At 39.4% G+C, this 25,297-nt stretch overlaps 1 protein-coding gene across 6 annotated transcripts in view; it reads right to left on the reverse strand.

Annotated features, from left to right (window-relative positions):
• The window catches only part of LOC134212450 (uncharacterized), an 80,861-nt gene that overhangs the window by 55,119 nt on the left and 445 nt on the right, over positions 1–25,297 (reverse strand). For 2 of the 6 annotated variants that reach the window (XM_062690328.1, XM_062690331.1), the window contains exon 2: positions 24,307–24,810. The gene's annotated coding sequence lies outside the window, so the exon portion shown is untranslated. Of the gene's footprint in view, positions 1–24,306; positions 24,855–25,297 lie in introns of all 6 variants that reach the window. The other 4 variants (XM_062690327.1, XM_062690329.1, XM_062690333.1 and 1 more) reach the window with 3 other exon arrangements.

A 25,297-nucleotide genomic window follows, 5' to 3' on the forward strand; every position in this document is an offset into this window, starting at 1 on the left:
ATCAGTACCCGCTAAGCTGCGGTGGACGACGGAGGTCCTTCGTAGCTTAGTAGGGAAAGCACCTGTCATGCGAACTGGGGTCGTGGGATCAAACCCCACCGAAGGGGCGGTTACCCTCAATACCTTTTCCGAACTAAATCTATCACATGTTGTACATATGCATAATCAAGTTTCAGACATAGTAATTAATTTCCACTCCGGGTGGCTTAATACCCGGCATATAGGCAATTAACTTTGAATGTACTGATCTCGAGTGGCGATCTCTCTTCGCTTGTGTGGTCGTGTTGGGATCTGACGACCAAACTGGCACAACCTCACACAACCCTACTTCATTGAGCGCCGTTGCTGATGAAGCAAGTGTGTAGGAGCCGGACAATATTAAATACTCATCCTACTTGGTTGACATTGTGTACAAAAATACATTTGAGAGAGTTAGCTCTGAAAATGTATTGCGAGAGATCGGCTGGTACCTGGTGCTGGGAATTTGGTTTCATCAGTACCCGCTAAGCTGCGGTGGACGACGGAGGTCCTTCGTAGCTTAGTAGGGAAAAGCACCTGTCATGCGAACTGGGGTCGTGGGATCAAACCCCACCGAAGGGCGGTTACCCTCAATACCTTTTCCGAACTAAATCTATCACATGTTGTACATATGCATAATCAAGTTTCAGACATAGTAATTAATTTCCACTCCGGGTGGCTTAATACCCGGCATATAGGCAATTAACTTTGAATGTACTGATCTCGAGTGGCGATCTCTCTTCGCTTGTGTGGTCGTGTTGGGATCTGACGACCAAACTGGCACAACCTCACACAACCCTACTTCATTGAGCGCCGTTGCTGATGAAGCAAGTGTGTAGGAGCCGGACAATATTAAATACTCATCCTACTTGGTTGACATTGTGTACAAAAATACATTTGAGAGAGTTAGCTCTGAAAATGTATTGCGAGAGATCGGCTGGTACCTGGTGCTGGGAATTTGGTTTCATCAGTACCCGCTAAGCTGCGGTGGACGACGGAGGTCCTTCGTAGCTTAGTAGGGAAAGCACCTGTCATGCGAACTGGGGTCGTGGGATCAAACCCCACCGAAGGGGCGGTTACCCTCCAATACCTTTTCCGAACTAAATCTATCACATGTTGTACATATGCATAATCAAGTTTCAGACATAGTAATTAAAATTCAATGTCAAATATCAAAGTATCAGCATCTGAAACCCGAAAAAAAATTGAGATCCCGAAAATCCCGAGATATCGGTGACTAACAAAATCAAACCTCAAGATTTTTTTATTCCCGGACACGTGCTTTTAAAAAGATTTTATGGAGAAGAACTATTTCCTGATACCATTCAATTCCAGGCTCGTCCCTTTCCTACTTTGTATTTCTATCATAGTTCTTTCTGTGTTTCACGTTCTACCAACACGATTCCTACTGTTATAACCTTCTACACTAACTATTCCAAAAAACCTCCCGTGGCACCTATGAGAGGTCGTAGAGTTCTCTGCATCTTTCTTAAGTAGATGTCCGATTAACCATCCTTCCCCTTCCCCAACATTCGCAAGGACGTAGCCAGGACAGATCTGGACTATTAGAGAGTGCATTGCTTCTATCTAAGAGATAGTGATTAGTCCCAAATCAATATCTGTGATAACGGATAGTAGTAGTAGTAGTAATTCATTTATTTATCATCAGATAATTTATAATACAATTCATACAATGTTTAACTTAATCTATACATATTTCTGACAAACACAGTACATTTTCTTTTAAATTCCATTACTGATCTTGCATTTTTCACGTCTGAAGGTAACTGATTAAAAAGTCGTATTCCGTTGTAATAAATTGATTTTTGATTGGTGGTCATTGTGAATGGAACCACCCGCAAATCGTCAGCCTGTCTTGTTGTGTGTCGGTGTACATTTCTACCTCTTACAATAATATGAAAAATGAAAGTGATGCTACTCTCATATAATAATGCAGACTTAGAAAATTTCGTCGGGATTCCGGCCCACTACACTACATACCCGAGCAAAGTCTGAAAACATAAAGAGAGCATATAGAAAACATATTTTGATATAGATATCAAATTGAAATCATAATTTGTTTTCAAATATGAATCATCATGACTGATTACATATTTTGATCTCATTTTGCTCTTGATTTCTAAATTGTATGATCTGACATCAAACTGTGTACTTATTTTGTTATCGAAACCAATATCAAAATTAGTTTTAGATTTGCTCTCATCGATAGCAGAAATAGTTTTCAATTTGATGTCACAGTAGGATTTTTCTGCTGTAGATTTTGATCTTTTAACCGTTAAAACGACCAAAAGGATATCAACCTAAGTTATCAAAATTAGACGATTTCACAACAACAAAATTAGTTATCGATTTGCTCTCAAGCTTTGCTCGGGTATATTCCAACATCAGATGAAGCTCAGCATGGAAAATCAGGAACGCACTTACTGATCAAAGTGATGTAGATCACACCCTGTATTTGGGGGGGTCCCGTAGCGTAGTTGGCTACACATTCGCCTTACAAGCGAATGGTCATGGGTTCGATTTCCAGCCCCTCCACCAAACCTTCGTCATTCGCCAGATCCGCAGCCCATACGGTGGTGTTTGGGGTACGCGTCTTACCGTCACGGCTGCCTGATGACGACTGACAACTTGTTCTTCTCGGAGGCATTCCTCCAACGCTACCCGGATTAATGGCAACCGAACAATGCAACGATCATTGAATACACGACATGGACAAACGGACACAATGGACTCACGATGAGATGGACTGGCAACGACAACAATAATGGTAATGGAAATCTAAAAATAGATTCTGTGTGGATTCTGTAGAGCAGAATACCACAGTAGATCTCGGCACAGTAGCGGTCAAGTAACACAGAGTGCCTAACAAATAAATAAAGGAATAGAAAAAAAACCTGTATTAGCTGGCGCTTTGGTTCGTCCTTATGTTCACAATGATGTCCTTATGATGCGCCATCGCAAACGGAGCCTGTGAAGCACCAGGGCCCCTTTCACAGTATTTTAGCCCTCGCTGCGCTAACCGGAGCCTGGGCGTAGTTGACTTTTTACTTCTCCGAGATAATCGGATACTCTTATTCAACCTCATCGTGAGGTTAAATAAGAGTAGGGTTATGAATATGTGTTTTAATTAGTTTTCAACAAATTGTCACCTATATGGATTCGCATTATGCGTTTTATATAATGTGCTTTGTGTATGTTACCTATATGGATTCGCATTATGCGTTTTTTCACAGTGTACTCTGTGTCTCGTCCTTGACGTTTGGCTTCGGCTACTCTTGTTCAATCTCAACGTGAGGTTAAATAAGAGTGGGGTTATGAATAAGTGTTTTAATTAGTTTTCAACAAATTGTCACCTATATGGATTCGCATTATGCGTTTTTCACAGTGTACTCTGTGTCTCGTCTTTGACGTTCGGCTTTGGCTACTCTTGTTCATCCTCAACGTGAGTGTGGGGTTATGAATATGTGTTTTACTTAGTTTTTCAACAAACTTCCACCTATATGCATTCGCATTATGCATTTTTTTTACAGTGTACTTTGTGTTTGTCACCTATATGGATTCGCATTATGCGCTTTGCACAGTGTACTCTGTGTTTCGTCTTTGACGTTCGGCTTCAGCTAGTATTGTTTTTCTTGACCATGTTTATGGAACATATTTCCCAATTAATTGCAAAATTTTAGCTTAGTTATGGATCGAAAAATTATTCTTTATGGAGTCTCAATAACTATTTTATGGATTTATGGTAGCATTTTAAGGAACATTCAGATGTTATTTATGGATCGTTTTTCAGTTTTTTATGGATCCGTCTTTATCGTTTATATGCAAAAGTATGTTTTGCCTTCAGCTACTCTTGTTTAATATCAACTTGAGGTTGAATAAGGGTGGGATTATGAAAATGTTTTTTTACTTAGTTTTTCAACAAATTTTCACCTATATGGATTCGTATTATGCGTTTTTTTTACAATGTACTTTGTGTATGTTACCTTTATGGATTCGCATTATGCGTTTTCACAGTGTACTCTGTGTCTCGTCCTTGACGTTCGGCTTCGGCTACTCTTGTTCAATCTCGACGTGAGGTTAAATAAGAGTAGGGTTATGAATATGTGTTTTAATTATTTTTCAACAAATTGTCACCTATATGGATTCGCATTATGCGTTCTTTACAATGTACTTTGTGTATGTTACCTATATGGATTCGCATTATGCGTTTTTCACAGTGTACTCTGTGTCTCGTCTTTGACGTTCGACTTTGGCTACTCTTGTTCATCCTCAACGTGAGTGTGGGGTTATGAATATGTGTTTTACTTAGTTTTTCAACAAACTTCCACCTATATGGATTCACATTATGCATTTTTTTTTCACAATGTACTTTGTGATTGTCACCTATATGGATTCGAATTATGCGTTTTTCACAGTGCACTCTGTGTTTCGTCTTTGACGTTCGTCCATTGTTACATCCTCTGTGTTTTTGTGACCTCTCTTTAGTCCCTAGCTGAATGCGTGTGAGTCTACATAATTGGCTTTCCTATAAATGGTTCCATTCTCCTTTCCAACTTCACTTCCTCTTCCTTTCCCCTTTTCACTTCCTTTTCCGTCAGGTAAATGAAGAGAAAGGCCAGTGAAGGCGATGGCACAAATCTCCCAAATTGAGGGGAACGTGCCTCCTGAGCCGACGTTCTGATACCTGATGATGTCCTTATGATGCGCCATCGTGTGATTGGGTGACAGCCAATCAATGCAAGGATGTGCAAGCTGAGGATTAAAGGCCGTTTCTTCAACTATAGCATCATCAACGTGCACTGCCCACACGAAGGAAGACCCGGCGGCGAGAAAGAAGCGTTCTTCGCACAGCTGGAGCAGACATGGATGGATGCCCACTGCGGAACGTCAAAATCGTCATCGGTAACATGAACGCACAGGTGAAAAATGTTTGCAGCAATTTATGGATCGTAGTATGTTGTGCTCGCGTGTGGATGAAAAAATGCTCCGTTGCAGTTTATGTCAAACCTATATTTTTTTTCCAAATACATACCAATTTCGGATCAGTTTCGCGGGTGAAATGATAAATATGGGAACTATCCTATAAGTGCTTTTCCGAATCAATTATATTGAGTGAAAAATGTCAACCAAATCCAGGCGAAAACCAGGCAGCTATCGGAAATGGACGGTGTGCCGCGGCGCAATAGGCGTCCCCCGAATATACGCAAGATTTTTGCAAAGGATGCAAAGGAGATCATTTTATTATCCGGTGAGCTTATTCCATGCTTTTTTCCATGTATAACTTTCCATTGCGATATATAATGAATTAAACTAAATGCGCGCTGGATTCAAAATATATTATATATATCTTTATATATATAGTTTGATTGTGATATCTTTATCCATTTGATAAACGGTAGCATAACCAGGCGGGGCTTACTGTTAGTGATAGTGACCTCGGAGTGGACATGAAATACCGGGCACTCTGAAATGGGTCACTGGAGCTGTAGTAGAGCTAGCACTTTCTAACTCCCGGATTAAATCTGACTGTTTTAACAGACAGCTTTCTTCCATAACATCACTGCCAGACAGTGGGGGTTAGTTTGTACACACACACACACACACATGAACGCACAGGTAGGAAGGGAGGAAATGTATAGACCGGTCATCGGACCGGATAGTCTGCACACCGTATCGAATGACAACGGCCAACGATGCATAGACTTCGCAGCCTCCCGCGGAATGGTAGTCCGAAGCACCTTCTTTCCCCGCAAAAATATCCACAAGGCCACATGGAGATCACCTAACCAAGAAACGGAAAACCAAATCGACCACGTTCTAATCGACGATAAATTCTTCTCCGACATCACGAACGTCCGCACTTACCGCAGTGCGAATATTGAATCCGACCACTATTTCGTTGCACTATGCCTGAGCTCAAAACTCTCGACGGTGTACAACACGCGTCGAAGTCGAACGCCGCGGCTTAACATTGGGCGGCTACAAGACGGTAGACTAGCCCAAGAATACGCGCAGCAGCTGGAAGTGGCACTCCCAACAGAAGAGCAGCTAGGCGCAGCGTCTCTTGAAGATGGCTGGAGAGATATTCGATTCGCCATAGGTGGCACCGCAACCGCTGCACTTGGCACGGTGCCCCCGGATCAGATAAATGACTGGTATGACGGCGAATGTGAGCAGTTAGTGGAAGAGAAGAATGCAGCATGGGCGAGATTGCTGCAACACCGCTCAAGGGCGAACGAGGCACGATATAAACAGGCCCCGGACAGGCAAAACTCGATTTTCCGGAGAAAAAGCGCCAGCAGGAAGATCGAGACCGTGAAGAGACGGAGCAACTGTACCGAGCTAATAACACACGAAAGTTCTATGAGAAGTTAAACCGTTCACGTAAGGGCCACGTGCCACAGCCTGATATGTGTAAGGACATAAACGGGAACCTTCTTACGAACGAGCTTGAGGTGATCCAAAGGTGGTGGCAGGACTACGAAGAACACCTGAATGGCGATGTGGCAGACGAAGATGGCGGTATGGTGATGGACCTGGGAGAACGCGCGCAGGACATAATTTTACCGGCTCCGGATCTCCAGGAAATCCAGGAGGAGATTGGAAGAACAACAAAGTCCCTGGGGTTGACGGGGGTACCAGGAGAGCTATTTAAACACGGTGGTGAGGCACTGGCTAGAGCGCTGCACTGGGTCATTACCAAGGTTTGGGAGGAGGAAGTTTTGCCGCAGGAGTGGATGGAAGGTGTCGTGTGTCCCATCTACAAAAAGGGCGATAAGCTGGATTGTAGCAACTACCGCGCAATCACATTGCTGAACGCCGCCTACAAGATACTCTCCCAAATTTTATGCCGTCGACTAGCACCAACTGCAAGGGAGTTCGTGGGGCAGTACCAGGCGGGTTTTATGGGCGAACGCTCCACCACGGACCAGGTGTTCGTCATTCGCCAAGTACTGCAGAAATGCCGCGAATACAACGTGCCCACACATCATCTATTCATCGACTTCAAAGCCGCATATGATACAATCGATCGGGACCAGCTATGGCAGCTAATGTACGAACACGTTTTTCCGGATAAACTGACACGGTTGATCAAAGCGACGATGTCGGGTGATGTGCGTAGTTCGAGTTTCAGGGGCATTCTCGAGTCCCTACGAAACCCGCAGAGGGTTACGGCAAGATAATGGTCTTTCGTGTCTGCTATTCAACATCGCTTTGGAAGGGGTAATACGAAGAGCAGGGATTAACACGAGTGGTACAATTTTCAATAAGTCCGTTCAGCTATTTGGCTTCGCCGACGACATAGATATTATGGCACGTAACTTTGAGAAGATGGAGGAAGCCTACATCAGACTGAAGAGGGAAGCTAAGCGGATCGGACTAGTCATCAACACGTCGAAGACGAAGTACATGATAGGAAGAGGTTCAAGAGAAGACAATGTGAGCCACCCACCGCGAGTTTGCATCGGTGGTGACGAAATCGAGGTGGTAGAAGAATTTGTGTACTTGGGCTCACTGGTGACTGCCGAAAATGACACCAGCAGAGAAATTCGGAGACGCATAGTGGCTGGAAATCGTACGTACTTTGGACTCCGCAAGATGCTCCGATCGAATAGAGTTCGCCGCCGTACCAAATTGACAATCTACAAAACGGTCATTAGACCGGTAGTCCTCTACGGACACGAGACCTGGATGATGCTCGTAGAGGACCAACGCGCACTTGGAGTTTTCGAAAGGAAAGTGCTGCGTACCATCTATGGTGGGGTGCAGATGACGGACGGTACATGGAGGAGGTGAATGAACCACGAATTGCATGAGCTGCTGGGAGAACCATCCATCGTTCACACTGCGAAAATCGGACGACTGCGGTGGGCCGGGCACGTAGCCAGAATGTCGGACAGTAACCCGGTGAAAATGGTTCTCGACAATGATCCGACGGGCACAAGAAGGTGAGGTGCGCAAGGTGGATCGATCAGGTGGAAGATGACTTGCGGACCCTCCGTAGACTGCGTGGTTGGCGACGTGGAGAATGGAGAAGACTCTTATATACCACACAGGCCACTTCGGCCTTAGTCTGAATACATAATAATAATAATAATAATTATGTTCACAATCATCAAACTCCGCCGGATAACCACTTTGGTTGGCCATCGTATATAATGCAGCGACTTACAGATGCGGGCGCTTACAATTTTCGATATATTTTTATTTCTAAAATAAATGTAAAGAAAAAAATGAAATTTTAAAGTGTACCTATACTTTTTTTCAAATTCGAAATGTAATGTAAACATTCGTAAAAAAAATAAAAAGAAGAATCGAGGTAGGGGAAAAAACGGCTTTGGCAGTAAGGACACAGGTTTTGTTCTATTATTGTCAGGGGGATTTTTGTCGACCAAATTTTAGGAAATTTGGCCATAATATTCTTTGATATGCAGAGAATGTTTAGGCCAAATTTGAGCATCATCAGTCATAAAAACCCCCCCTGACAATAATAGAACAAAACCTGCCAAAGCCGTCATTCCCCCTATCCATTTCTCCATAATGTATAGCAAAAATCTAGGAGAACTGTTGTACCCATGTCTTTTAGATATCTCTGCGTTATCTTAGAGAACCGATATGTCAAATCCCTTTCGGTTCAAACGGTTTACTCGTCTAAAATTTGAGGTAGACACCGGTTTAGACGGTTGTTACATTTGGGGCGGATTTGAGGTGTGACAGCCTGACCTGACAGGTTCTAGACATCGATAATCATATTTTATTGATTGTAACTATCAATACCAAATGAATTTTTTCTGCCAAACGTTGTCTCAAATACCGAAAACCCATATTAAAAATTGCCTATATTTATGCAATAATAATATAGGGGAAGAGGCCCCAGAACGCCACTTTGAAGCAAAACGCTTTTTGTGTATTCCCGCATCTTCTTCTTCTTCTTATTGGTATTACATCCCCACACTGGGACAGAGCAGCCGCCTCGCAGCTTAGTGTTCATTAAGCACTTCCACAGTTATTAACTGCGAGGTTTCTAAGCCAAGTTACCATTTTTTTTTGCATTCGTATATCATGAGGCTAGCACGATGATACTTTTATGCCCAGGGAAGTCGAGACAATTTCCAATCCGAAAATTGCCTAGACCGGCACCGGGAATCGAACCCAGCCACCCTCAGCATGGTCCCCTAGTATTCCCTCATATTTACCATATTTGGCATGGCCGTAACAAAACTAGACATAAAATTATGTAGGTAAGTCGAAAAAAGTGATAAAATAAAAGATAGTAAGGTTGAAAAAAAAAAATAAAAATAAAAAAAAAACGTAATTTTCCCCATTTTGATGAAACATCTAATTTCGGCGAGGCAAAACGCCCTAGGGGGACTAAGTTACAATGTACTATGCGTCTCCCTCCACGCACTGTCCATACCATAATGCTGATTCGCTGACGCGTGGTACGTTGTTCCCTAATTGCCGCCAGTTAGAAGGCGTTTTGCCTCATGAATTTTTTGACAGCGAAATATCACCACTTTTGTGAAATGTGAATATTATCAATATGATTTAGATTTTCTACAATTTTTAAATGGCATCAGTTAGCTATATTGTTTAACTGTTGCATGAGGTAAATACCCATGAAAATCGGCACAGCTAAGACATTAAAGCAGTTTTTGCTAATTAAGGTATATTGCTCCTCCTTCCCCCATGAGTCTGTTCAGGATTTGAGTCAAAACGGTACTAACTTGTCGTATGACAGCTGAAATATTTTATACTTGTCGTAAGACGAGTTTGTACAATCCCATTTAATTCCACCACTTAATTGTACCTTGACAGATATGTATTTCGACCTCAACAGTAAGGTCGTCTTCAGTGTCTCGTACTTGACTCGACTTACAACTGTACAAACTCGTCTTACGACAAGTGAAGACATTCCACTAAAAAGCTCAAAATAATTTTCTTAACGAAATATTTTATGTATTTGGTCTTACACAAGTTTCGACTAAACCATTTTTTGTTTTTTCAATAATGCCTTATTTCAATATTTTTTAAAGCAAGCAGATTGAAATCATTCCAGGAGGTCGTGGGTTCAATCCCAGGTCCGTTCCATTCTCCTACTTTTGTATCTACTTTGTATCTTTCTCTATATTTCCCATGTTCTAGCAATCGCTCGGACTGGAAATGGACTTCCATACCGTTTCCATTACTATTTCCTATACCTTCAACTCTGAGTATTCTAACAGCCTTCATTCTCCTATCTATCACATTGGCAGCTCGTTAACCAAGACGGACCTCTGCCTCTCGAACCTAGTCCAAAAATTCCAACAAATTCCGCATGAACTCGTGGCAAGTGCAGAGGTATATTCGGCTTGCAGTGGGCGAGTGATTGCATCATCATTTCCTCCCCCTTCCCTACATTGACTTGCATTCTGACGTGGCAGGCGCCAGTATGACCTAACAAATGAGATCACCAGTACTTGTACATTGAAGATGTGTGCTAGTCCCAAGCAAACATCTGTTGGTTCCCTGTGCAAGAGCAGCTGATCTGGTCATAATGGAGTAGCAACTACGAGCAGTCAATCAAGCTCAAGCAAGCAGATTGAAATCAATCCTGATCGAAACCGCTGATCTCATAGCGTTACAATTGAATGCAACCTTTGTCCAAGCGCTTTTGGTTAGCGATGATCTTTCAAAATCAATAATAAAGTTTTGGTGTTGACGTCCAAACACACCTTCATTCCGTATACACGTAGCACACGCTTCTATTCAAGATGTCATCTTTCAACAACAGACCGCTAAAAATTCCAGTTTCCTACCCAATCCATTGACATTGAACAGTAATTATGATCGGAAAAGAACCCGTGCGAGAAGAACATTAAGAAATCCAACCGGCAGCGAATTGTGGGGTTACGGGCCATAAAATCGATTATTGCGGCAGCAAATGTGTGGCTTCCTTTGACCAATAAATATGGGCGTGGATCCATGGAATGGGTCATTGTACAACACGGATGAAGTGCAAAATATTTGAATACTGCTGAGATCACCAGCGTCGACATCTAAGTTAAGTTGTGAATATGAAAACTCGTACCAGCAAACGGCATTATGATGTAATACCTACATGAATATGAATTGCTAATCGTTGATCAACGATGAGCACTGCACAGCACCACAACCCGGAAAATATTACCAGCTTTAAGTAACTGTTCATCAGCCCAAATCCATACCGTTGAGGGTGACGAAGATCGATTGGTTTTCGTGTAGGTTTCACACACGTCAAATCGTGTAATCGCATTTAGCTGCGTGCGATGATCGCTTTCACGACTACTCGACAGCTGTAAACTGTAGGATTTCTTGTGGCACTTTTGGACTGAGTCATTTTTGCTGTGGTAAATAAAATGACGTTATGACTTTATGTGGCGCTCAATACAATTCAATGTGGTTTATTTTGGATTCCATTCACGTTAACCAATAATCAACTGTTTGTGTAATTATTGGCAAATCCAATTATGGCTATAGTCGTTCCTCGTCAGCCGTATGGACAATGACGTAGGATGCTAATGGGAAAGACTACGCATATCACAATTTTACATCCATACAAACTACGTTTGGTAAAAGTAAAGGATTTCAAATTTTGATGTTTATTCGCCGCTTTAAGCTATTTAACGGATTTTTAATTCTTGATATAATTTCTCGGACTAGAAGTGTCATACAAGTGTCATGTAAGTGAACGTTCATTCTTTAGACACCACTTCATTATGTTTCACGAAAATGGTTATTGACCAAGAAATTCACCCCAATTCTTGTTTACGGACGAACGAAACTTTCGAACGAATGCAGTTCGTTCGAATCGTTTCCCCATTTGATTTTGCTGGCGTAAACGAGAATGCGCGTCAGCTTTCGTTCGAAAGCGCGTTCGTACGTAAACAAGAATAAGGGTGATTATCTTTTCGGTAAAATCTAGTCACTTGGCATAAGACGTACTCCACAGTTGATTAAACCACATTGTAACTTTACTGATACGTATTTTCGACCTCAACGTAAAGTCATCATTTGTGTGTCACACGTGAGTCAAAAAGCATTTGATGGATTACAACTCCTCGGTAAACCTACGTCGAATGGACTCGATCCTGTCCTGTCGATCGCTTCCAGTCGCCCTGAACGTTTGGCGCCCTCAGGTCCTCTTCTACTGCAAAAATTCAAATACAGTGTCGACCCAATTTTATCACTTCAACATTTTTTTTAAATTTTAGCCGTTCTTTTTTATTTTTGTAAATAATACCGCAAACAACATTTTCATGAAATAGCTTTCACCGCTTGTGATTTTTTAAAAAAATATTTCTGAACACCTGTCAAGAATTTTTTAAGCCTCATCGACAAGGGAAAAAGGGTACCGTTCACACATTTCACCTTTCCAAGCCATAAACTGATTTACATTTGCGAAATGAATTTATTTTTTTATTTTTAATTGATTTTGTTACATCTCCTTTTTTATCACATCACTATAACTGTACTTGGCCCCACTTACCACAATACGTATGTTGCTTGTGCAACAAAGAGGAAACTAATGTCCGTAATTTTAACTCGTGTATTTGCAGGAACGGTTAAAATTTCCCTAAAATAAGCGTTGTTATGTAATTATTATTTAAGAGTACAATGTAATCTTACGTTTTGTGAGGGTTTCCGTTTACAAATTTGATTTTCGGTCCGCAATGTACGTAGTAGTTCTGTATGCGTTTGACATTAGAAATGAGAAATTTGTTTAAGCTAATACAATTCATTTTTTACCTCAATTCTTGATTTCGACGGTTATTATCAAACCATTGAGAGCACCTTTTGTGCGGTTGCAGATGTGTAACCTACATTCAACGAATTGTCGTATCAAAGCTATTTTACTATCATTTGAACCGGTGCCAGCGAAAGTGGTACATGTTACATTGAGTAAATTTTACAGGAGACGCATTTTTCCGAAAACTTCGAAAATAGAATTCAAATTAGCAATTTTCTGCATCTCAACTGTAGCAACGTGTTATGACTGATGTGCCTAAAGGTAGTAATGAGAAATATGCGAAGTTTCTTGACAAATTTCAAGTTTGTTGGAACAAAATGCACATGTACCACTATTATTGGGAGCAAAATGCAACAGAAACCTAAAATCGTTGCCAGTAAAAGTGGTACATGTACATTTTTTAAATTAATTTTAAACGGCAGTAAACCATCTTGAAATTCAAAATAGGGTTAAAATATGTTGCGGAAACATCTATGTTGTACAATTTTCTTTTCAATAAACTGTTTTAGGGTGTATAGCTGCACATGTACCACTTTTCCTGGCAACGAAATTGCCATTGTGATATATACCATAAATTAAAAAGTGCATATCTCCAGATTTAGTTGTCGAAAATCACTTTTTCGTCATTCCCTTACTAAACCTTTGCTCACAGAAGCAGTTGGTGTAAAAAACACAACATCGACAAAAATGGTTTATGTACCACTTTCGCTGGCACCGGTTCATTTAAGGAGGATTAGAAACTTACTAGGGTATGCTAAGTCACTAGTTTAGGATAGTTCGTAAGGTAGCATATAGAATTCACTGATTTAGATAAGTTAAACAACAATTTCAATAGTTTCAAAACTTATTTCTATCCGCACGATGATATATCTTCAATTATGATAGTCATTCGTCCCCTGTCAAATAGTTCTCTCTATCTCCGTAAGCCATCGCTAGAATCGTTGACGCAAGATAGTCTTCCAGCAGGTACGCTGCTCATTGCGGTTGATCCGTAGGTGCGGGTTCGCGTAATGGGTGTACGCAACAACGTATATGTAAAGTTACAATCAAGTGGTGGAATTAAATGGGACAGTACTAACTTACTTGTCATAAGCAGTAAATATTTATTGATAAAATTGGATTTCTTATAGCAATGGTAGTCGGGAACCAAAACCGGGTAATTACGGCGTTCTCAAGAAAACATTGCATAAGTCACATTACTTTTCATGCTGAATCCCGATGTATGTTTCTATTTACCGTCCGTATTACCGGCACAAGAAAGTTGAAAGAAAATACAATAAAAAGGCATAACTAAAAGCTAAGTGTCCAATCAACGGACATTGTTCGAGTCAAACTTTAATGAGAAAACTTAACGGTAACCCGTTAACTATCAATTTTACTACCGTGGCGTGCGCTCAAGTTTGGAGAATTAACTCAATGTTGGCGATTTATGGTACACTTTCGTTTTTCAGATGGTCTTACAAACATAAATTACGTGCGCACGTGCACGTCGGCAACATTAGAGATGGTGGTGTGTACGAACCTCACTTCCATTCAGGAAGAAATTGTATCTCATGTAAAACACCATTCGGAGGTAGAAAATTTAATTCGGTTTGACTATTGAAAAGCACGCCGTATTGCCTAGTTTCGATTTACCTAATGATCATTACCAAAAGTCATAAATCGCTTGCAATGCCTTTGCCAAGAAAAAAAAGTTCATTAAACTCGAAATTAGTGCCTATTGCAGCCAGATCAGTGAATGTGATTGAATTAATTTTCAGGTGGAAATATGTGTAAAGCAACACTTCAATGGAGCCGAAAATGAGCTACTCACATTCATTGATGCAAAACTGACAGAAAAATAACAACCGGGACAGCTATCGATCGACGTCGTATTGGTTGCTGATGATTTGTGCTGCATTGGAGGGAGGGTTTATTTGATGTACATAGGTAAACGAAATCAATCGCGCGTTTGAGTTGACTAAAAGGCAATTAGTCAAACATGCAAGAAATGGTAAAATTGAGTGCTTCGTAACATTTATCAAGAGAAGAGCAAGTTATAGGTAATACATTACTTTGGTGGTTCGATCGCGATGCATCATACAAGGGTTTGGACAGCAGAGAAGTTTTTCAATTGAAAGCTTGTTTTTGCTATCATTTGATAATGATAATAATGGAGCTACATAGTACTGCTGATAGTCTATGAAATTGTATCTAATGAATAGAGTTACTGCTCATGGACTACATCCCAAAGCTTTTATGTTCATCCCACAAAAAACCTGTACTGAAAATAAATTTCGTGTATTTTTTTACACAGCAAATGTTATTGGAAATTAAACGACGTGAAAGCTCGCAACAGATCGCAGCTTTCAACAAACGAATAAACATTCTATATTTAATTATATTGGATTGAGTTTTACGAACTAGCGTAGATTAAAATTATTTCGATTTAAAAACATGCATAAGTCGGGACTGATATACACAGCAAAAATAATTAAATTTACATGGCCTGTAAATTAAAAATAATGTAATAATAAATTGATTGAATCAATAATTTGATTGAAAATTAAGTAGTTTTTTATAATTGCTGTAATAATGAACTGATTGAAATTTATTGCGATTGAAAATTGAGTGTATTTTAATGCACATAATTAGAGCATCGAAAAGGACATAATTTTAAATTTTATTCCACATGATTTTACTGTACAGTGTATATTTCAACAGCTACTTTAAAAATGAATATATATTCGTTGAATTTTCAATAAATATTAATTTAATTTTCAATCATCGTGTAAAATTACGGCAACATAAGAAAAAATGGAGCATACCGCAAGACCACTTTAGTTTTCTCCTTCAATGGGTGGAGCATATTTTTTTTTTTGTACGACATGTTTAACTTTGCACAGTCAAAGTGTTTTTTTTTAAATGCAATTACGGAGTGTGGATTATTGTGCAAATCTTTGGATTTATTTGAAAGGCATCTGCGTCAGCGATAATTCAATTTGAATTATCGGCGTGTTTTCCGCTGTTCGTTTTTATCTTGCGTGATTCGTTGAAGCAAAGTGTTAAGTCAGTGGCAGGAAATATGACCAAACACTTGAGCTTTAGACACCAAGTATTCTGCCTATTCTGATTTGTCGAAATTTGAAATGAGAGGTTGATATCCTGATAAACTGGCATTATAAGGAAATGAATTGTGTAATTGCATGTATGAATTATAAATAAACTAGTCGACCCGGCAGACGTTGTCCTGCATAGTAGGCGAGAAAGTGCGTTCTGAACTACGCATGCAAAATGCCCATACGATTCCTTATTTTAGCTTTTCATGGTTTAGTCAACTTTACCCGTGATTTTAGCATGAGAAAATATCATATAAACCCGTCGGAAACGATGACGAACATATCTGCTGAAGGAATGATGAAAATCCATCCAGCCGTTTTCGAGTTATGCGGATACGAACACAGACCATTTCATTTTTATTATATACATTTATAGAACTCGATTCAAACTGTTTTATTAACTCATACGATTCCATTCAAGCTAATTGGTTAGAAAAACAGACTATTTCGAAGAAAATGTTCGTTTGAGGAAGAAAAAATATACTAAATGTACGATTCCTTCATATCGCATATTAATATTCCAGACCAATACTTGAAAACGGCATAACAGCCAAAATGTTAAGATATTAGTTCTGCGTTCATGTATATGGAATGATTACTGTTACGCCCTTTTCAAATGCTTGCCTAAATCGACCATTTGAATCCCTAGATTTTTTTCTGTAGAAAGCCCCAAATCTTCAAAGCAAAAAACAGCTAACGAAATGTAAAATTAAATCATTGTTTAAATTTACACGATCGTGTAAAATTAAACGATTACAAAGATTCAATTGAAACTACATGTCATGTAATTTTACATGACTACATTTTCAATCCGTGTAAATTTAATATCTGACTCATTTTTGCGTTTATTTTCATGCTCCAAATATGTGCATGAAAATAAACGTAAATTTACAGGAAAATTAATACTGTGTACGATTTGGGCGTAACTTATTTGGTAAACAAACATTGGGAGGCAAATTGCTGCTAAAGCAAGCATTTTCTAAGAAAACCACCGAATGTATCTGGCAGAAGAGGATTTCCTCTATCAGATAAGGAAATTAGTTTTGGAGTAAAATGCTTGAATTCTACGGCATCGATAAAACAATGTTTGTTTACAAAATAAGCTTCACCCAAATCGCAAATCAGTCCCGAAGTATAAGATTGCTAATGGCGCTTCTTATCTTGTTATCAACATATGTTGTTGTGTCAGTTGTCCATGTTTTTCATCACAGTAGCCCCATTTTCATACTTGAGCAAACGAAAACAATAAATTTGACATTCAAGGTACCGACCAAACCGACCAAACCCTTTATGCTATCCGGGTTACTGTGGTTGAATCGGACGATAATTTTTCGTAATTTAATTTGGCTGATATTTATGTGAACCAGTTCGAAGTGTAAAACGGAATCACATTATTAATATAAAGTGTGATTGTTTGGACCTAAGTCATGGCCACTCTCAAAAGCCATAAAAACCAGTATCAAGAAAGGATGATCGATTTCTCTTCGATGGACAACGAAATCGGTGAACTCGTTTCTTTTATCTAACTAGAGTTTCCATCCCGGGACGAAAAATCCCGGGATTTAGGAAAATTCGGGATTTCCCGATTCCCGGGATATGATTTTTGAAATCCCGAAAATCCCGGGATACCCGGGACAAAAAAAACATTTTTACTACAGGCTTACTAATAGTATGTATGCTCACAATTTTTATTTGCATTGAACGCCCAACGCCAAGGGGAACTCCCTCACAAAGAAAACACGAGACTAGAGTTATCTTTACCCTATGGCGGTCTACTGACTGATACTTCTGCCAGCAACTACAGCTCTCTTATATTTAAACAACAAGAGATCTGATCCTGAGATCTACAATATATCGCTAGCTAACAATATTGCTTGATATTACAAAAGAGCAGATACATCTAACTAGTGTATAGTTACTGCTTATCTTTCGTCTACAACGATGAGTTGCACACTATCCGACACATATTTCAGAATTTCAATACACAGCCTGAAATATTTTGTAAATTTACATTCATTTTGATGCACATATTTGGAGCATGTAAAAGGACGCAAAAATAAAAGTTTTAATTTTGAATCTAAATTGGTTTAATTCATTGATTGATGTGAAAATAGTTTTAATAAATCAAATAAAGTTTATATTTGTTTTTCTATTTTATTTTATTTTGCGATTCTATGTTACGTGTAATTTAAATGATTAACGCAGTCAATTCATGATTCAACGGCGCCACGCGACTTATACAATCAATTAATGGATCCCGTACTGCGATTACGTCAAGAATTAGTTACTTAATTATTTTTAAAATTCACTTAATTTTTTTTCAAATTATTAATTGGTCTTTGATAAAGTCTTTAGGACTAGTTTATCGACACTAAGTTGGAACCATTCCTGGGCCTATATCCTGTTGATGAATAGGGGGAGCTGTAACTGCAGGTAGAAGTATCAGTCAGTAACCTGCAATGGAGAGAACTCTACTATTATGATTTCGTTGTGACTCGTGAGCTTGTGGTCCCAGTATGATTCCACTGCGCATCTTCCGTCTACATCGAGGTGTCTGACACCTAGGATAGGATGTGACAATTCAAATGTGACTGTCTTGTTTTTCTTGTTGATTGCTCTGACGAGGTGATCTTCCAAATATTGTGTTTCAAAACTTGATATTTTCTCTTCCGTTTATGCATTATTTATTATTCTTTTATCGTAGCGCTAACAGAGATAAGTTTTTACAAAAGGAAACATGACATTTTGATCAAAAATTACCATAAAATGAATGACTATGCTCACAATCAACAGTTATTAATCTTCATAACTCTTGAACATAATTTATATGACGTCTGCAGTTCAAAATAAATTGATTTTGTGCCAAGCAACTTGAATACGAACATTTACATTTGTTGCAAAATATCAATTTATTAAACCAGCAACACGGCCAAGCCTAGGATAGGATGTGCCAATTAGTCATTAAAAATCGTACCGATTTTCTGTCAAAATCGTACCGGTTGCTGATTGGGTGAAAATGACAATCGATTACTTCGATCGACGGTATCACATTTTCAAAAGGGCAGCTTGTTGTTACCTTGGCCGTGTTGCTGGGTAATTGAATTGAATTTTTTGACAAAATTCGAAAGTTTGTTTTTTCATTTTTTGGGTGAAATTAATTTATGCTAGGCTGCAAATGATGTATGCATGATTCTTAAGAGCTATGCTAATTTAAAACACTCGATGATATGCATTATTGACCAACTTTTTACCCATTCCACTGTAAAACTCTAACATTTCCATGTAAAAACATTTTTCTGATAGTACGTAGCATCCTTTATAACGAATTATGGAAGAAGAAAACGAGAAAACATGATTTTTCCACATATACTATTCGGCGGATTTTGCATAAAAAATATTCGGAAGCACTGGCCACCACCTCGTCAAAGCAATCGACTGAGGAAACAACAAGGCAGTTGCAATTCTATTGTCACATCCTATCCTAGGGCCAAGCTACCAACAAACTGCCCTACGGAAAATGCGCCGCCGCCGATCGAAGTAATCGATTGTCATTTTTATCCAATCAGCAACCGTTACGATTGTGACAGAAAATCGGTACGATTTTTAATGACTACTTGTCACATCCTATCCTAGTCTGACACTACCTAGTATTGCCTCAGAAAATACGCTGCTTGAATGAAAACTTAAAAATGGTCTAAATCAAATATATAAAACAAACAATCAAGCCTACTTCGATGGACATCGAACGCGTCTTTTCGAACTCGGCGAACATTGAAAATATGTTATTTAGGTCCTTTTGAAAAGTTAAGCGAGATTTGTTCCAGAAACTCTACTTTGCGATACAAACGCAAATACTATTTGCTGTTTTAAAGTCAAACCAAGGATCGATTTAAATTGAAATTGAATTTAGTTTCAATTTGAATTCTGTATCATCTGGCCTTTCTAAAATATGAACTTTACCCCTAAACTTCGAAAAAAAAAACTTTTCAAAACAAAACAATTTATATGTTTAAAAATATCGAAATACCGGGATATACAACAATTTTCATCCCGAATCCCGGGACAGCAAAATTGACCGGGAAATGGAAACTCTAATCTAACCCTTCTATTTGAGCATCATTTTAGCAAAAGCTTGTATTTGGTTATTGGTTTCTATGGATGATTGTTTCGGTGGTTTCGAGGAATTTAGGTGTTTGTTATTCGCTATTCGTATTCATTCGGAGGTTTACATAGTATGTGTAATTTTTTCACGGCTATTCTACTTTGTTTATTAATTTTTGTATCCCATTCTATCTCCATTTGTATCCCATTAGTGACTCCAAATATGACTTTGTGCTAAGAAATGTTTATAACTATCGCACTTAATATGATAGAAAAGTATCTGTAGGGAAAAGATTATCTTTATTCACCATCTTTCTTGATAATTTTAGTTATTGAAGTCAGGTTTTGCAATACTTTTCAGTAAAGGTTAGGATTAGTTATTATAAACATTATGTGCAAGAGAACTTTGTATAGTTTACAAATTATATTATAAATGCTAAATCAACCTTACTTCCGACAGTTAATCCTTGTTGAAAAAAACATCCGTTACAACGCAATGCAATGCAATGTTTATGTAAATAGGTAAATCCAATGAGGATACGATTCGTTTAAATCATCTATTAACAAGACTAGGGTGATTGTTTCAAACAATATTTTTCTATTTCCACATTATTTAGAAGAATCTACAAATGTTTTGTAAAGATATATTTTATTTCTCTGCAGTACAACGGCTGGAATTTAGAGGTAACGAGATGTTTGAAATGCAGTGCATATCGTACCACTCGTTGCCTTTGTTGTGGCATTCCTTACTCAGATAAATAGAAATATATAGTTAAAAATTTTAATGATTCTTCACAAAATGTGTCGAAGTAAACTTTTAACACAAATTATTATCAAAAACAATAAGTTTCTTCTAATGCTACGTCCATTTTTTAAATTTTAAAAAAGTAATTGAATAGTTTGTCATTATTGCCGATATTGACTTTCTGGCTTTAATTTAAAAAAAATCCATGTCATTGAAAATGGAGGAATTTTGAGTAAAAAATTGAGCAGGAGAATCAAATAAGCTTTATTATTATTTTATTTTTTACCAGAATAACGCCGGAGTGGCCTCTGCAGTACACAAAAGTCTTCTCCATTCAGCTCGGTCCATGGCTGCACGTCTCCAATCACGCAATCTGCGCAGGGTCCGCAAATCTTTCTCCACCTGATCGATCCACCTTGCCCGTTGTACACCTCTCCTTCTTGTTCCCGTCGGATCGTTGTCGAGAACCATTTTTACCGGATTACTGTCCGACATTCTGGTTACGTACCCGACCCACCGCGGTCTTCCGATTTTCGCAGTAATTACCCAATGCAGCGCTCTATCCCGAGCAGGAGCGACTACCTCGATACCATACTCTGTTATGCACTAGCCTTGCATAAGAGGTAACATATAAAAAAAATACCAAAAATTCATATGCAGAATACTTTAGGCATAACATACTTAGGTATTTAAATAATAATAATTTGTTATGCGTTTGGTATTGTAACAGAGTATGTTATGGGGCCCTCCTTAGCCGTGCGGTAAAACGCGCGGCTACAAAGCAAGACCATGCTGAGTGTGGCTGGGTTCGATTCCCGGTGCCGGTCTAGGCAATTTTCGGTTTGGAAATTGTCTCGACTTCCCTGGGTATCATCGTGTTAGCCTCATGATATACGAATGCAAAAAAGGTAACTTGAGTAAGAAACCTCGCGGTTGATAACTGTGGAAGTGCTTAATGAACACTAAGCTGCGAGGCGGCTCTGTCCCAGTGGGGGATGTAATGCCAATAAGAAGAAGAAGAAGAAGATATTATGCCTGAAGTATTCTGCATATTAGTGTTTGGTATTTTACCTCTTATGCAAGACTGGTTCATAACAGAGTAAGGTATCAATAACAGAATGAGGTATCATTGAGGTAATTTCTCCTGCTCGGGTAGCCAGTGCCTCACCACCGTGTTTAAACAGCTCTCCTGGTAGTTGGTCAACTCCAGGGGCTTTGTTGTTTTTCAGCCGGCCGATCTCCTCCTGGATTTCCTGGAGACTATGTCCTGCGCGCGTGCTCCTAGGTTCATCACCATACCGCCACCGTTGTCTGCCACATCGCCATTCAGGTGCTCTTCGTAGTGCTGCCGCCACCTTTGGATCACCTTACGCTCGTTTGTAAGAAGGTTCCCGTTCATGTCCTTACACACATCGTGATGTCGGAGAAGAATTTACCGTCGATTAGAAAGTGATTGATTTGGTTTTCCGTTTCATGATTAGGTGAATTCCATATGGCCTTGTGGATATTCTTGGGGGGAAGAAAGGGCTCGGACTACCATTCCACGGGAGGCTGCAAAGATTATGCATCGTTGGGCGTTGTCGCTCGATACGGTATGCAGACTATCCGGTCCGATGACCGGTCTATACATTTCCTCCCTTCCTACCTGTGCGTTCATGTCGCCGATGACGATTTTGACGTCCCGCAGTGGGCATCCATCGTACGTCTGCTCCAGCTGTGCATAGAACGCTTCTTTCTGGTCGTCGGGTCTCCCTTGCACGTTGATGATGCTATAGTTGAAGAATCGGCCTTTTATCCTCAGCTTGCACATCCTTGCGTTGATTGGCTGCCACCCAATCACGCGTTGGCGCATCTTTCCCAGCACTATGAAGCCGGTTCCCAGCTCGTTGGTGGTGCCACAGCTTTGAGTCGCTCGATGCCCGCTCTTCCACACTTTCTGTCCTGTCCAGAAAATTTCCTGCAGCGCTACGATGTCGAAGTTGCGGGGATGTAATTCATCGTAGATTATCCTGTCGCAACCTGCGAAGCCTACGACTTGCAGTACAGGCATACCTCGATAGTACGTACACCTGCGAAATTTTAGTGTACGTACAATCGAAGCGTAAAAAAAAGCGCAAAAAAAACCGAACAAAAATTTTGTTCTTCAGGAAACTAAGGAATTGCCCCTTGAATGCCCCCTGAAATACTAGAGTTTCTTTTGTCTGAAATTATTTCAATACTTAATTTAAAATTTGTTTGGAAATTCAAAAATATTTTCCTCTGAAAATTTGGTTATCTCATAGATTTGTTTCAGATATTCTTCTAGAAGTTTCTCCATCGGAAAATTCATCAAACATTTATCTAAAAAATCTCCTGGGACTCAAACCAGGAACTCCATCACAAACTTCTTCAAGAATTATTTCAGGAAATTCTCCAGGAAATCATTTGGGAATTCCTGATACTCCCACAAAAACTCTTTTGGAAATTCTTCCTAAAAAGGAGCTTCATGGAGCAGTTCTTCATGGATGAATTCTTGAAGAAACTTTCGGAGGAAATTCTTAAGAGATTTCTGAAGGAATTCTTGAGGTAGTTTTCGGGGAAAATCTTGATAAAAGAAAAAGGGGGAGAGTTTCTAGAATAATTTCCGGGGTAATTGTTTTGAGATATTGTTGTGAATTACTTTTAAAAAAAAACTCGAAAAAACCTAAAGGGTTTTGATTGGATATTTTTGGGGAAGTACCGGCTGAAATATTGTGAATTCCGGCAGGATCTTCTGGGAGAATTTCTTAAATAATTTCCTGAGGAATTTCAGTGGAAATTTTGGAGGATATTCCGAAAGAGTTTTAAGGAAATTTCTGGAAGAATATCTGGAGAAATGGCCAGCTGAATTTGCAAATGAATTTCTCAAGGAATTTTCTTCTCAAAAAACTTTTGCTGCCAGCATCCAATCGTTTAGCAACAACGACGATATTTTTCCTTGTTAAATTTCCTATGTTGCTAACGTATTTATACATTTTAAGATCTTAATGGTCATGGTCTTGCTTTGTAGCCGCGCATCTTACCGCACGGCTAAGGAGGGCCCGTTTAAGCATAGGGGAGCAAAAAAGTCAAAATTTGAATCACTCTAGTGTACAATGCTACAAGGCAGATCACAGTGAAGGCAATTGGGTTTGATTCCCGGTCCGGTCTTGACTTCGCTGGGCAATTAAAATGTCAACATGATATGCTATACACAAAATCTTGGTATAGAATCTTCGCAGTTAATAACTGGGGAAGTTCCTATGAACAATAATTCCAATGAGAAATGTAGTAACAATGCTCCTATATCAATCATTCAATGCAAGGAGCAGTTCCTCACTTTCAACAAAGAAGAAAGAGGAAAGCATACACATTTAGACTTCTGCGATAGATTGTTTAAATCTTTAACGGTCCAGTACGAAATTGTACTGAAAGCATATTTATTTATTTATTTATTTTTTCAAGCTATTAATAGTGATTTATTTTCATATTTTGAGCCTTCGTTTGTCCATTAACCGTTAGTAATGCTTCCTGTATACTGAATATATGATTCTCACCTTTTCCACTGATTAATTCCGTCGTGCTAGACCTTCCGCAGTCATACGGTTTGATCACGCCTTCCGCATTAGTATTCCGAAATCATACGCCGTGGAGTCGTCTTTTCTCCTACATGTACCACATTCCGTGACATATGAATCGTACCTCAACGATATTCCTGGTCGCTGATACGCCTGCCAAACTTCTTTTTTTTTTCAGGCAAACAGTTAACAGTATCCGATGACGACAGCCGTAAAAAGATGATGACAATAGTGCGTTTTTAATTTATTCTTTTCTTCGTTTCATGTATCGTACACTTCTCGATTCCACTGCTTTCGATCACTGACTGAAGATAAGGCACCACAACTACAGGTATCGCAGGTATAACACAAGATCACGTTACCAATCCCCTTCACACGCACTTCCTTATCGATCGATCTTCGAATTGATCATCTTCTTCTCGTGGCAGCTTCCAAAAATAACATCCGTGCCTGATTCCACTCCTGCTTTGTTTCATTCAATGACTTTTTCGCACACAGTTTTGTTTGTAAATACGAGGGAAATGAAACTAAAATACGAGGAGGAAGTATTGCGAACAAAGTTGTAAATATCACAATGAAGGTAAAATCAACCACCAATATTTCGAAAGGTCGCCTTTCAAAGTCACCCACGCAACACAGCACCACCAGCCGGAAGAGCTGAGCATGCTTTTCCTACTGATCCTGTCGGATTGCGTGACCGGCTTGCAGTTACGCGAGTAGCATTTATTCACCAAACATCCCTTTTGAAATGTTCGAGACCATATATGCACCGGGGGCTGAATGGTTTGTTGATTTCCAGGTCGCAAAAGACGGAACAACGAGCCGAAGAAACGCCTCAATCCCCGACTAATCGCCTTTGCTTGGCATGTAGAAAGTTTCATCGATCATTAAGCCCCCGCGTAACATGGATTGGCGCTGATTCACAGTTTGCAAAGTATGAAAATATGAGTCCTAATATAAAAAGTTGCAC

This window comes from Armigeres subalbatus, chromosome 2, assembly GCF_024139115.2.
Source record: "Armigeres subalbatus isolate Guangzhou_Male chromosome 2, GZ_Asu_2, whole genome shotgun sequence".
NCBI lineage: Eukaryota > Metazoa > Arthropoda > Insecta > Diptera > Culicidae > Armigeres > Armigeres subalbatus.